Source organism: Eleutherodactylus coqui, chromosome 11, assembly GCF_035609145.1.
Source record: "Eleutherodactylus coqui strain aEleCoq1 chromosome 11, aEleCoq1.hap1, whole genome shotgun sequence".
Classification (NCBI taxonomy): domain Eukaryota; kingdom Metazoa; phylum Chordata; class Amphibia; order Anura; family Eleutherodactylidae; genus Eleutherodactylus; species Eleutherodactylus coqui.
The window spans coordinates 98,389,518-98,401,955 of record NC_089847.1 but is presented as its reverse complement, the minus strand read 5'-3'; positions in this window follow the sequence as shown (position 1 = coordinate 98,401,955).

The window sequence follows — 12,438 nt, the reverse complement described above, 5'->3', positions numbered from 1 at the left end:
CCCTGATGTTTGGGTATCCGTATGGTTTCCCCCGCAATGAGATAGCCTTCTGAAAGGTCCCAGGGCTGTCATAGTAATACCTGGGTAGCTAGATAGACTACCTGCTAGATAGCAGTATGATGCAATGCTATAGCATTATATCATACTGTAAGGGTGATCAAAGCATCGCATGTTGTGCTCCCACCCCTCCCCCCCAGGGACTAAAAGATAATGTAAAACAAATAAAACAGGTCATCAAAGTTCCAAAAAAAACCTCTTTCGCCATATTTACAATAAAAAATCTAAGTGATAAAGCAATACATTATTTACCCCGCACGGTGAACGTCATCTTAAAAAAAATGTAAAGAACGCCATTAATGCGCTTTTTTTTAGACAACCTGTCATCAAGAAAAAATGTATTAAAAAGTGATCAAAAAGTTGTATGTATTCAGAAAGGGTTCAAATGGAAACGACAGGATGTCCCACACTAAATGAGCTATGTTGACGGAAAAATAAAAAGGTTATTTTGCACAGAAAATAATTGACAAAAATGAAATATATTTAACCTCTTCCCTCCCCATGACGTAAGGGTACGTCATGGCAGGGTGGTACTTCCCGCAAAATGACGTACCCTTACGTCATAGGGATAGCGCAAGATCATGACAGATCTCGCGCTATCCGGCTGCGGAAGCCGGCTGTCACTAATTGTCGGCAATCGGAGATACGCCCCCACTGTTAACCTCTTCCCTGCTGTGATCAAAGTAGATCGCGTCAGGGAAACGGTTCATAGAGGGAGCGTGCTCCCTTTGTGACTTCAGACGGCTCTCGCGATGTTATCGCGGAGAGCCCGGCTCGTTGCCATGGCAACAGGACACCAGATACCGGCGTCCTGTATTACCTGTGCCTGTAATCGCTGTAATAAGCGATAAGGCATTGCAGGAGAGGAGTCCTGCAATGCCTTATCGTAGCAAACCATGGGACTACAGTGTAAGTCCCCTAGAGGGACAAAAATAGTGTAAAAAAAGATCAAAATAATGTAAAAAGAATAAAAATGAAAAAAAAAAACTATTTTTATGCTTTTTCTCATATTAGCATTTAAAAAAAAAAAACATATTTAGTATCATTGTGTCCGTACAGGCAAATCATGAGAATGAGCGTCCCAAATAGGGTATTGATGGAGCGTGTGCATTGCCTTGCCACTTGTTTCATGTGCAAGAGCTCGACTATCTCCTGGCAGCCTCATTGACATGTATTAATCAGCAGCACCTACTTTTAGCCCCTTCTTCATTCCGGGGCCTTCGAGCCCCCCTGTTCCTGTGATCATTGAGGGTCTCGGTGATTGGATTCTCACTGATCAGAGGGCTATTTTGATAGGTGAGAGTGCGCTAACCATCTGATTAGTGAGGGTCTGACTCCTGGGACTCCCCACAGGAACGGGGGTCCCTGAGGCACCATCAGTGCTGATAGCGACATTTAAATGCCCCCATCAGAGTTCAGTGATCCCAAACGACCCTCCCGTTATGGGACCGTACGAGGGGGGAGCTTCAGTTGCGATGGCAGCCGGCAGCCTTCTGAAGGCTGCCATTGCAGGTGGCCTATGAAGCCATGCCTGTGGCTTAGGGCCGCTTTCACACTGGCGACAAAATTGTGCGATTTTCTCACGATGTGACAGTGCTACAAATCACATGTATGTGAAGCCCATGCTTTCCTATGGGTTCCTTCACATTAGCAATGTTTTGTAGGCTGCAACATTGCGAGAAAAGAAAATCGCGGCAAGCCGAATTTTGCCACGATTAGCGATGTTTTGTAGCCCATGTTTCCCAATGGAGCCTTCATGTTGCATTATACCGCACAAAATCGCGGTTTTCATGCCGTGCGATGCAACTTTTACAGTAGGAGGTCCTATTGTTTGTCTCTAAAATAAGCCCTGGATGCATTAAATAAAACAATAAGCACAATACATTACCTAACAGGCGCTGTCCGCTCCGCCGCACGTCTTCTCCAGCAGTCCCGCGGCACTTGCTTGTTTTCCTATGCAAGAAATGTGAATCTTTCCATTATAGTTGCTCTCCACTTCTGGTTTTGGCTTACAAATTACTGATGTAAGATACGCCCTTGTGAAGGAGCCCTAGGGCTTACTTACATGGGCGTTTTTCTCATGTGAGCTTTGTGCATTGTGAGATACACAAAACATGTGGGAATACAGCATTTATTTGGGTCTATTTACATGTGTGAAGGAGACCTAACAGTGATGCCCCAAGATAGTAAAACTGCAGCAGGTCCTATTTTTCTGATTCTGCACAAAACATTTTCCTATAGGCGAGTTACAAATCACATTATTTTTTTAGGCTCCCTCTTCAGGATTGTCGGATTAGTTTTGATGAAGGAGCATTAAACAACCTCGAAAGCTCCCATATATAATACTTCTTCTGGTTGGCCAATAAAGGTATCACCTCTGTAAAACTTTTGTCTTTTTTTATACAAAAGTATTTAGCATTTCAGAAATCGTGTAAGAAAATATAATCAGGGAAACGTCTTTGAGAGGATCATCCAAACTTACGTAGAAAAATGGTCTTCTAGGAAGTGGTCTTTTCAAAGATCATCAGTATGCATAATCTATGCTGTAACTGAATATCTGTCATGAGAAATCTGGTCTGTATGAGGGGTGGTCTTCTCAAGGAGATGGGCTTTTGTTCGGATGGTTCACTTACAACATAAATTAAATATAATACTGTTATAGATTCTGACCTCATGCTGTGTGCTTAGATATGAAAAATGTAATCTATACTGGCTAAGAGGTGGAATAAGAATTACAATGATATCTCACAGGCCTACCAAGTTGCAGCAAATTTGCAAGCCCATGTGTGCCATTCTGATAAATTCTCTGCAGCTTGTACTATTTTCACAAATTAGTATATCCATGCACTCTATGACACTTTTAGTACGTTTCCCCCTTTGCTCTATTCTATATTTTAATTGTGCCTAGTCCTTTGTGTAGTCAATTTTTATGGGGGTTATCAATTATGCTAATGGCTGCTAACTTCTTATTCTTTTAGTGCAGGAATGGGGATCTGGTGTACATGGTCAAGATGAAGGATCTGGAGTGATTGGTCAAGATGAAGGATCTGCACAAGCTGAGGGATCTGGCGTGTTTGGTAAAGATGAAGGATCTGCACACGATGAAGGATCCGGTGTGTTTGGTCAAGCTGAGGGATCTGGCGTGTTTGGTCAAGATAAAGGATCTGCACACGATGAAGGATCTGGTGTGTTTGGTCAAGCTGAGGGATCTGGCGTGTTTGGTCAAGATGAAGGATCTGCACACAATGAAGGATCTGGTGTGTTCGGTCAAGATGGAGGATCCGGTGTGTTCGGTCAAGATGGAGGATCTGGTGTGTTCGGTCAAGATGGAGGATCTGGTGTGTTCGGTCAAGATGGAGCATCCGGTGTGTTCGGTCAAGATGGAGGATCTGGTGTGTTCGGTCAAGATGGAGGATCTGGTGTGTTCAGTCAAGATGGAGGATCTGGTGTGATCGGACATGATGAAGGATCTAGTTATTAAAATAAGGATCTGGTATGGATTTTGTCACTGCAAAGAAAATATTTTAATCTAAAGAAAATGAATACTGAAGCGATCAGGAGATCGGACTATCAGCATGAAGGAGAGGACCCATCTTTTCTGTTGGTTTGATTTTTGCTTTTCTGTTTGTTTGTGTAACTTATTTTACGTAAAGAAAAAAGACAATCAGAGTGACCGGCTGATCGCGCACCCGGCCTCCTGCCCAGAGATCTATGAGAATTACCGTATCTTGTATTTTATTGCGTAAATAAAATTTTATTCTCGCTAACTTCTTAATTTCGTATGAATTTTATTCACATTACACTGGGGAAAACAATAAAACAAATCATAAAGTGGAGTGCAACATATCTGGGCCTGAAATATGAAGGAGGCCACACCCAGCACCGCGCCAATGTTTGTACCGTACATTTGTGTTTATATACTATTTACTATATAAAATTGGTTAAAATATCATAAACCCTACACTTATGGCCCTTGTACACTGGATGAATATCGCTCAGATTCGTTCAAATTTCCCCTTTCCCGCGGAAATTTGAATGATAGTCATCCCGTGTAAATGCATGCAATGACCGAACAAGAATTGTTCAGTTATTTTAGTTTCTGCATGCAGGAAACTGAATGACACACCATTCAGTGTAAGCAGCAGTCATTCACTTTTGAACTACTGTCTGCTTACAGTGAATGGAGGCGGAGTGGGGAGAATACTCCATGGCCCAGTCCGCCTCCATGCCGGCAGCACAGGAGTGGCAATCATTGGGACAAGCTGCTGGGCATCGTTTGCCCGACAGCTCGTTCTGTGTAAATGAGGCATAAACATGCACCCCCAAAAAGCACCTGGAAAAACATATTTTCATATTTAGAGCCTAAACATATGAGCATGCTACGCAATACAATTTTTTGCGCAGTGAACGAGTATGTTTAGCGCTTGTGCCTACACAAATATGAAGCGCAGTTGTGCAGTCACTGATCGTTCACACGGGCGGAGGAATCTGACCACCCTCATTTAACCCCTTAATGCTGCAGGATGTAAAGTTACGTTCTGCAGCTTTGGGGTATGTATAAGCAGTGATCACAGGAAGATCGCACTTCATACAGCTGACACCCACCTGCAACAGCTCTGATAAGCTGCGCTGCTCATCGAAGCTATTAACCGATGTTCCGGGGGCCCATACGGACCCCCACGATGAGATCGCGAGTTGCCGTGCGGGTGTAATAGCTTTGCATCTACTCTGTGTAGGAGTATACACCATATACGCCATATACAGGAGGTTGTGTGAGTGGCTATCTCTTTGGTATCCTCCACAGGTGTAATTGGCTCCCTCGTTTGCCTGCATGCTGAGGTTGGTGCACATATTTGCCCTCCTGTGTCAGTAAGTATATGGCCATTTCTAGTGATTGTGTGCACAGAAAATGCAGTATTATAGCATGGCCCATCAGATGAATGGCTGTCCTGTAATAGTGAGGAACACAATGGCCACCAGAATGGGAGCTCCTCTTACAGAGCATCTGCCCATTCTGGTTCATAGAGTGGACTTCCATGTTAGAGAACACTATGACAGGGATATGCTGTAATAAGGCATATGAACAGAGGTTTCACTCATGCCACAACCCCTTTAGTGTAATTAATGGAGAGTTTATATACTTGATGAGTCAGGTTCCCCAGTACTAAAACAAACCTCCCCAAACAAACCCTTCAAAATAAATAAAGACCTAATACTAGGTTTTGGATTAAAGGGGTTGTCCCGCGCAAGCAAGCGGTGTTAAGCACTTCTGTATGGCCATATTAATGCACTTTGTAATATACATCGTGCATTAAATATTGGCCATACAGAAGTTATACACTTACCCCCTCCGGTGTTGGCGTCCCCGTCTCCATGGCGCCGACCGAAGCCTTCTTCTCCCTCGATTAAACGCGCTTGCGCAGTCTTCTCTTCTGTTCTGTTGAATGGGGCATGCGCAGAAGACCTGTGCGGCGCGAGCACGCCGGAGCGGCCCCATTCAACAGAACAGAAGAGAAGACTGCGCAAGCGCGTTTAATCGAGGGAGAAGAAGGCTTCGGTCGGCGCCATGGAGACGGGGACGCCAACACCGGAGGGGGTAAGTGTATAACTTCTGTATGGCCAATATTTAATGCACGATGTATATTACAAAGTGCATTTATATGGCCATACAGAAGTGCTTAACACCGCTTGCTTGCGCGGGACAACCCCTTTAAATTATCCATAGCAACTATTTTATTAATAAATAACCACAATTAACATTTTAATAGCAATAAATTAAGAAGGGTTAAGAGTTTTGGGGGCTACAAAAGTCTGGCGCCCCAAGCATATTAACAAAATCTAATATTTACCCCCAGCCGACACCTGCTTTTAGCTTGGGGTACCACAAGCCACCAAGATGGCTGCCTTAATTAAATTGACTATTTAGGACTCAACCCTGTGCAAGTCCCAGATGAGCCAGATCAAGCACAAGAGCTCCATGAATTAAAGGGGCCATACACCTGATGACATCCCCTTTCATCAATTTACAACCAACTCCAAGGTTGTACGCCCCAGTGAGCAAGCCTTTGACCACTCAAGCTTGAGAAGCACCCCACAACAACAAAGCCCGCTCAATTCCTCCTTGAATTGCTAACGCCCAAATATCAATACCAACTGCGCTTAAATGCACCCCATAATTCAGCCAGTAGTTCCCATGCCCCGACTCCAAATCTAAATGCCGCACACTAATGCCCCCATTCCAAACAAGGAACGCTGAAATGGCCCTATTTAATGTTGCTTTGGACCAAACCGTGATCAGTCCAGGGTGCTGGGACCAGAGGCGCAAGAGATCATAGCGAATGTCTTATCTGCTCATGGATTGACTGGCTACCCAAATCATTACCCCCAATATATAGGACTAACAGGTCCAGGACCCTGTCAAGCCAGGTAGAACGATCCATCCCCTGCAATACCCGGTTTCAGACCAGACTGGTTCCCACAGTAGGGACCCGGCTTGGTATTACAGGCAGAAAATGGGAACTTTAATGAGAGCAATTATGTGATTTATGCCAGTTTTCTGGTGCAGAAAAGTTACTACTTTTTGCACAAGGCTTGCTTTTGCAAAAATTGTGGCTTCAGACCCAGCCTCGACACTTTTACCAAAAGTGATTGGGGCTTGCCAGAAAGAGCATGGCCACCCCAGACCAGATGTATAGTCATACCAGAAGTGCATGCCAGCTCCTAGATGGCGTAGATTTCCGTGTCTGTACACAGAGCTGCCAAGATGTGCCTAGTACATGAAGCCTCTTCATATATTAGTGGCTTTGTGCCCTGAGGGAAATTGTACCAAGACCAATGTTAAAAATGCCAGGCTTAGTAAGTTTTCCCCTTGGTCTGCAGTACCAAGCTGAGTCAAAGGGATAAAAACAGCACTGTGTGCTCTCCACAGAAATTAGCTCTGTGCACAAGTGCATCGGCCAGCCAACAGCTGATCATTGGGGGTCCCAGGAGGCAGACCCCTGTATTTTATCAATAGTTTACAACTAGACTGCCCCTTTAAAGTTTTAACAAAGTTTGGTGCCTCATAAGCAGTTGAGGGGTATTCTGATAAAACTTATTGTGCATCCCCTCCCCACCCTAATATAAAGACGACATCAGGGTGTAATTAAAGGAGTATTCCGGAGACTGGGCAAAGTCTTCAAAGTTTCCCCTAACGCTTCCACTTATTACCATTATTTCAAACATCCATCTACATCATCAAACTCTTCTTTGCCGACCTGCGCCACCACTGCTTCCCGCCCAGCTTCAGATTTCCACATGGTTATTTAAAGTGGCTACCGTAGAGTGCAAACACTACATCTCCCACAATGCCCCACTGCTAGTTACTGATGAGTGGGCATTCACAGCTGTACAGACTGTCATCATTCCAGAATGTGAAGGCACCGAGCATGCCTCACCAGTACAGGTCACAACCACTGAATGCCAATGGAGAACTAAGTGGGTGGGGGTTAAAGCCACGTCTCTAAAGCTTTGTAAGACAAGTTATAACATTATATTGGGAAATTACATGTCATCGCCTCATATAACGCTCACTGAGTCCTTGGAATACCCCTTTAGGAGTTGCACCAGAGGAGGGGGGGGGGGGGGGGGAGTTGTGCCAGATCTATTCCAATGTGGGCATCATGAGAGACATCAGATTAATTATCAGGTGTCTAAGGAACTATTCTTATGCAACATAAATGGGTCCACTGGTTGTATAAAAATAACGATTAAAGGGGTTTTGCTCAGCACCAAGATATTGGTCAGTGGGGTCTAACACGCCAATTGAAGGGGCCACAACATTCACCCAAGCACTGAGGCCTCTTTACAGGCCTGTGATGTCACATTTATTGGGCCAGGAAGGGTATTGTCTCTCCTTAGGGAGCGCACATAGTAGGTGTGAGGAGACTTGTAAGACCATGCAAGCTCCTCTGGGAAATATGCAAATGTGAAGATGGAACAATACCTGTACAGCACCACCTATTGGAAAGTAGCATTCCTGCAAGTCAATGTCAGACCTTATAACAGGCCTTAAAACTAGACTTGTTTAATGATCCAACCTTAACTTGCAGGAATGCTACCTTCCATTAGGGGGCGCTATAGAGGCATTGTTCAGTTTTCCCATTGTCACATTGTAATCATTAATGGAAGCTTCTGTAACTTCCTACTAGACTATGAAAGTTGTGAAGATATAACACAGCGTGTTCACCGCCTGACAGCAGCTCCTGACACTTCTCACAGCTGAGGGTTTGCTACAGTTCTATCCAGTCTACACCCATACTCATCTATCAGTGGCACAATCTTTCCTCACTTCTACAATGCAGGTAAGGATGCAGGTATCAGACTTGGATCCAGCACTGCATCCCAAACTGGATGTAACATTCTTCCAGCTAAGTGTTTGCCCAGTAATATGAATGTTTCCATTCACTAACAGCAAGCAGAGGTCTTAAATAAGAGAAAGTTGCAGGGATTTTCATATGCGTTCTAGTTGACTAGGGGATCCCTTTGATGTGTATGTCTAATGGTCTTTAGTTATTACACTAGTCCATGTATGTATGAAGCATGTGTGTCAGTACGAAGACCACTTACCACCAGCATGGGGATGTGCTGCACCGGTGTGTGTCCGGTCTCAGCAGCTCCACATTCAGAGACTCCGGCTTGTCAAATGCTGATAAATGAGTGTAGGATGAGGCTGTTCCGGCCGTAGGGGTGGACCGGGCTTCAAGTGGCCGCTTACAGTAGGGGCACTCAAACCACCTCTATTATAATCTGCTCTAATGCCCCCGTGCCGCCCAGCAGTGCTTTCATAGCAAACTTCCTGTAATGCCACAGCTCCGCTCAGTCATGTTAAGGTGACCAGATTTTCCCAGGTTCATAGCGGGACAGAGAGGTGTGGTTAGGGGCGGGACTTATCACGACGTATGATTTTTACCTTCGTTCTTATAAAAAAATATAGAGCCGTTCAAAAAAAATACGGGGAGCAAATTCTGCAGTATTTCTGCATCCAAAAGAACTGTCAAAATCTGTACCATTTGTGTGGACTTTGACCGGAAATCAGCTGCAGCTGGTTTCATACCATGTGTCGTTCCCCCTCCCCTCCTCCGTAGGCTTCCTGCTGTTAGCGCTCCCCTGCTCTCAGTTCCCAGTGGCCTGTAGTGACCTCACCTGACCAGCATCACCGGACCAGCAGCGTTGCACCTGACCAGGCCGCTGGGAATCGGAAGCCGGGGAGCGCTGACAGCAGGAAGATTACGGAGGAGGGGAGGTAAGAGGTAGCGCTGCTGCGTATCTCCAACTGATTTCTAGTCAAAATCTGCACCATTGGTACATATTTTGACAGTTCTTTTAGATGCAGAATTTGCTGTGGACATTCCGCAGCATTTCCCCCACATATAAATATACACTAAATCAGCTGGAGGTACACTACCACATGCAGAGTTGCCTCACTAGTAATAGTGTTCCCTGTACCCAGCAATAATAGTGACCACCACAGTGACCCCAGTAATATTAGCACTCCCCTATATCAGTCCCAGCAATAGTGACCCCACTAGTATTACTGCTCCCCTATACCAGCCCCAGCAATAATAGTGACCCCCACAGTGACCCTAATAGTATTATCGCTCCCCTATACCAGCCCCAGCAATAATAGTGACGACCACAGTGACCCCAGTAGTATTAGCGCTCCCCTATACCAGCCCTGACAATAATAGTGACCCCCACAGTGACCCCAGTAGTATTAACGTTCCAGTATACCAGCTCTGACAATAATAGTGACCCCAGTAGAATTAGCGCTCCCCTATACCAGTCCCAGCAATAGTGACCCCTGCAGTGACCCCACTAGTATTATCGCTCCCCTATACCAGCCCCAGCAATAATAGTGACCCCCACAGTGACCCCACTAGTATTATCGCTCCCCTATACCAGCCCCAGCAATAACAGTGACCCCATTAGTATTAGTTCTCCCCTAAACCAGCCCCAGCAATAGTGACCCCCACAGTGACCTAACTAGTATTAGCGCTTCCCTATTCCAGCCCCAGCAATAACAGTGACCCCACTAGTATTAGCGCTTCCCTATAGCAGCCCCAGCAATAGTGACCCCCACAGTGACCCCATTAGTATTATTGCTCCCCTATACCAGCCCTGGAAATAATAAAGACCCCCTCAGTGACCCCAGTAGTATTAGCGCTGCGGCTGGTATAGGGGATCGATAATACTACTGGGGTCATTGTGGGGGTCACTATTATTGCTGGGGCTGGTACAAGGGAGCAATAACAGTAGTGAGGTCACTGTAAATGATGAGAGTTGTGGTGTGATTAGGTGAACGGTCTAGTCACCTGAGGCTCTAAAAGAGGTTCCACCCTTGGCCTATAAAAAGGCTCTCAGAGGCTCCGTGTATGTGGTGACCACTTTTTTCGCCTGTGTAGATCTTGTTGTCCACTAGATATGCTTCTCTGACACAATCAAGGAGATTTTGCCCGCTTAACAGTGTGTGCATCTGTGTATATGTATGTACAGCTGATTAGAAGGGAGCAATGATATGTATTGGAGGTTTCTGGAAGCCACTTTCCAGGGTATTGTAGATGCGCTTCCTCTAATGCTTACTCCCATACTCCATACTTCTCCTTCTTTTTACCTCCCCCCAAAAAAACGAATAAGACATTTGATGCTGACTTACGACGATAAGTGAAACAACCATAGCAGTTACTTTATTACACAAATAACAAACTTGCCAAACATTTTCATATCATAAAGTTATTATGCAGACGAGATGAACTGACAGTAACCAAAGAGGCCAAGGATGGTAATCAACTGGCAGCACGTGATAAAGAGCCCCCATTTGTATAATGACAATTCGGGGGATGACTAGTCTGGCAGAGGTACTGCCTGACTCATTAGAGCCAGTTCTCCAGGACTGCCAAAGTGGAACCCCAACCATTGATAGATGTCTTATTAACGAGGGATGACCATAACTTCCACAGGCCCCTTAAATCGCCTTACAAATCGCAACCCGTGACCTCCTCCACGCAGTTACCATGACAAGTCTCACTCTCAGGGCGCCCACCCACTGGCGTTTGCGTTGTTAGTGCGTGAAAAACGCAGCGATTTCGCATCTACGCGTTTGCGTTTTTCGCTGCGTTTTTTTTACGCAAAACGCGGAGAATGTCTCATCCTAAAACGTTGCATAGCGTTTCTATACCAACACACCCTACAGCACCTGTGAAGAATGCCCGCCCTTCCACAGTCTTCAGTAATGTTGTCTGCAAAAACGCCACGCGGCGCGTGCGAATTGCGTTGCGTTGCATTTTTTCCGGGAGCATTGAAAACCATGGGAGAAGTTAGATTAAAAAAAGGAGCCAGAGTGTAAGGACAGCTGCGATGCGATTTTGCGGGGCGGGGCGATTTTTAAAACGCCAGTGGACATGAGCACACTTTATCTCTATGCCTGTGCAGGAAAAACGCAAAACGCAAAACGCAGGTAAAAAAACGCCAGTGGGTGGGCGCCCTCAACCCTCACCCACTGCTCAGAAAGCTCCGATGAACAAAATGGGTAGTCGGGAGGGCTGCTTGTTCTTCTAAACCCTGGCTGGAATGGCAGATGCCTCCTAGGATTTCTAAAGGTAGTCTTCCTGCCTCCCCACCCCCTGGTCCCAGTCCACTTATTGCCTTACACCACCCACTACACTCCCCACCTCCCCTTAGGCCTCTACCCCACTTCTCTTTTACTAAACTTTAACTCCATACTTTCTAACTCCAGCCCCACTACAAACCCCAGTCATGTCAGCCCTGCAATAATTTGCACCCGTTCTGGCCATAGCGACACAAAAAACACATGCACACTCAGCCGAACCAAATGTACATGTGTATAGGGGTATCTGGAGAAACAGGTGATGACTAGAGATGAGCGAGCACCAAAATGTTCGGGTGCTCGTAATGCTTCAGAGCTCGTTTCGAGTAATGAACCCCATTGAAGTCAATGGGCGACTCAAGCATTTGTGTATGGGACTGATGCTCTGCATAGCTGATGACTTGTCAAACACCAGAAAACATCAGAAAGTCATGGAAACACCACAGAAACGGATAGGGAAGGGCAGGGGCAGCATGCATGGCTGCATCTGAGGCTCCCAGGTCCCACTATTAAGCCAAAATGGGGGCAAGAGTCTGGCGTCACCCCCCTAACAATTTACTTCGGACAAACCCTCATTAGCAAGGCACACGTGCTGGCACATCTTAGCTAAGCACCATACTACCATACTACCTGCAACCAAGGACAATCACTGCTGTCTCTTCTCCTGGGTTACATGCTGGCATTGCTGTTCCCCCCTCCTTGCCGCATGACCCTGCGTCCACAGCGCACACAAAAGT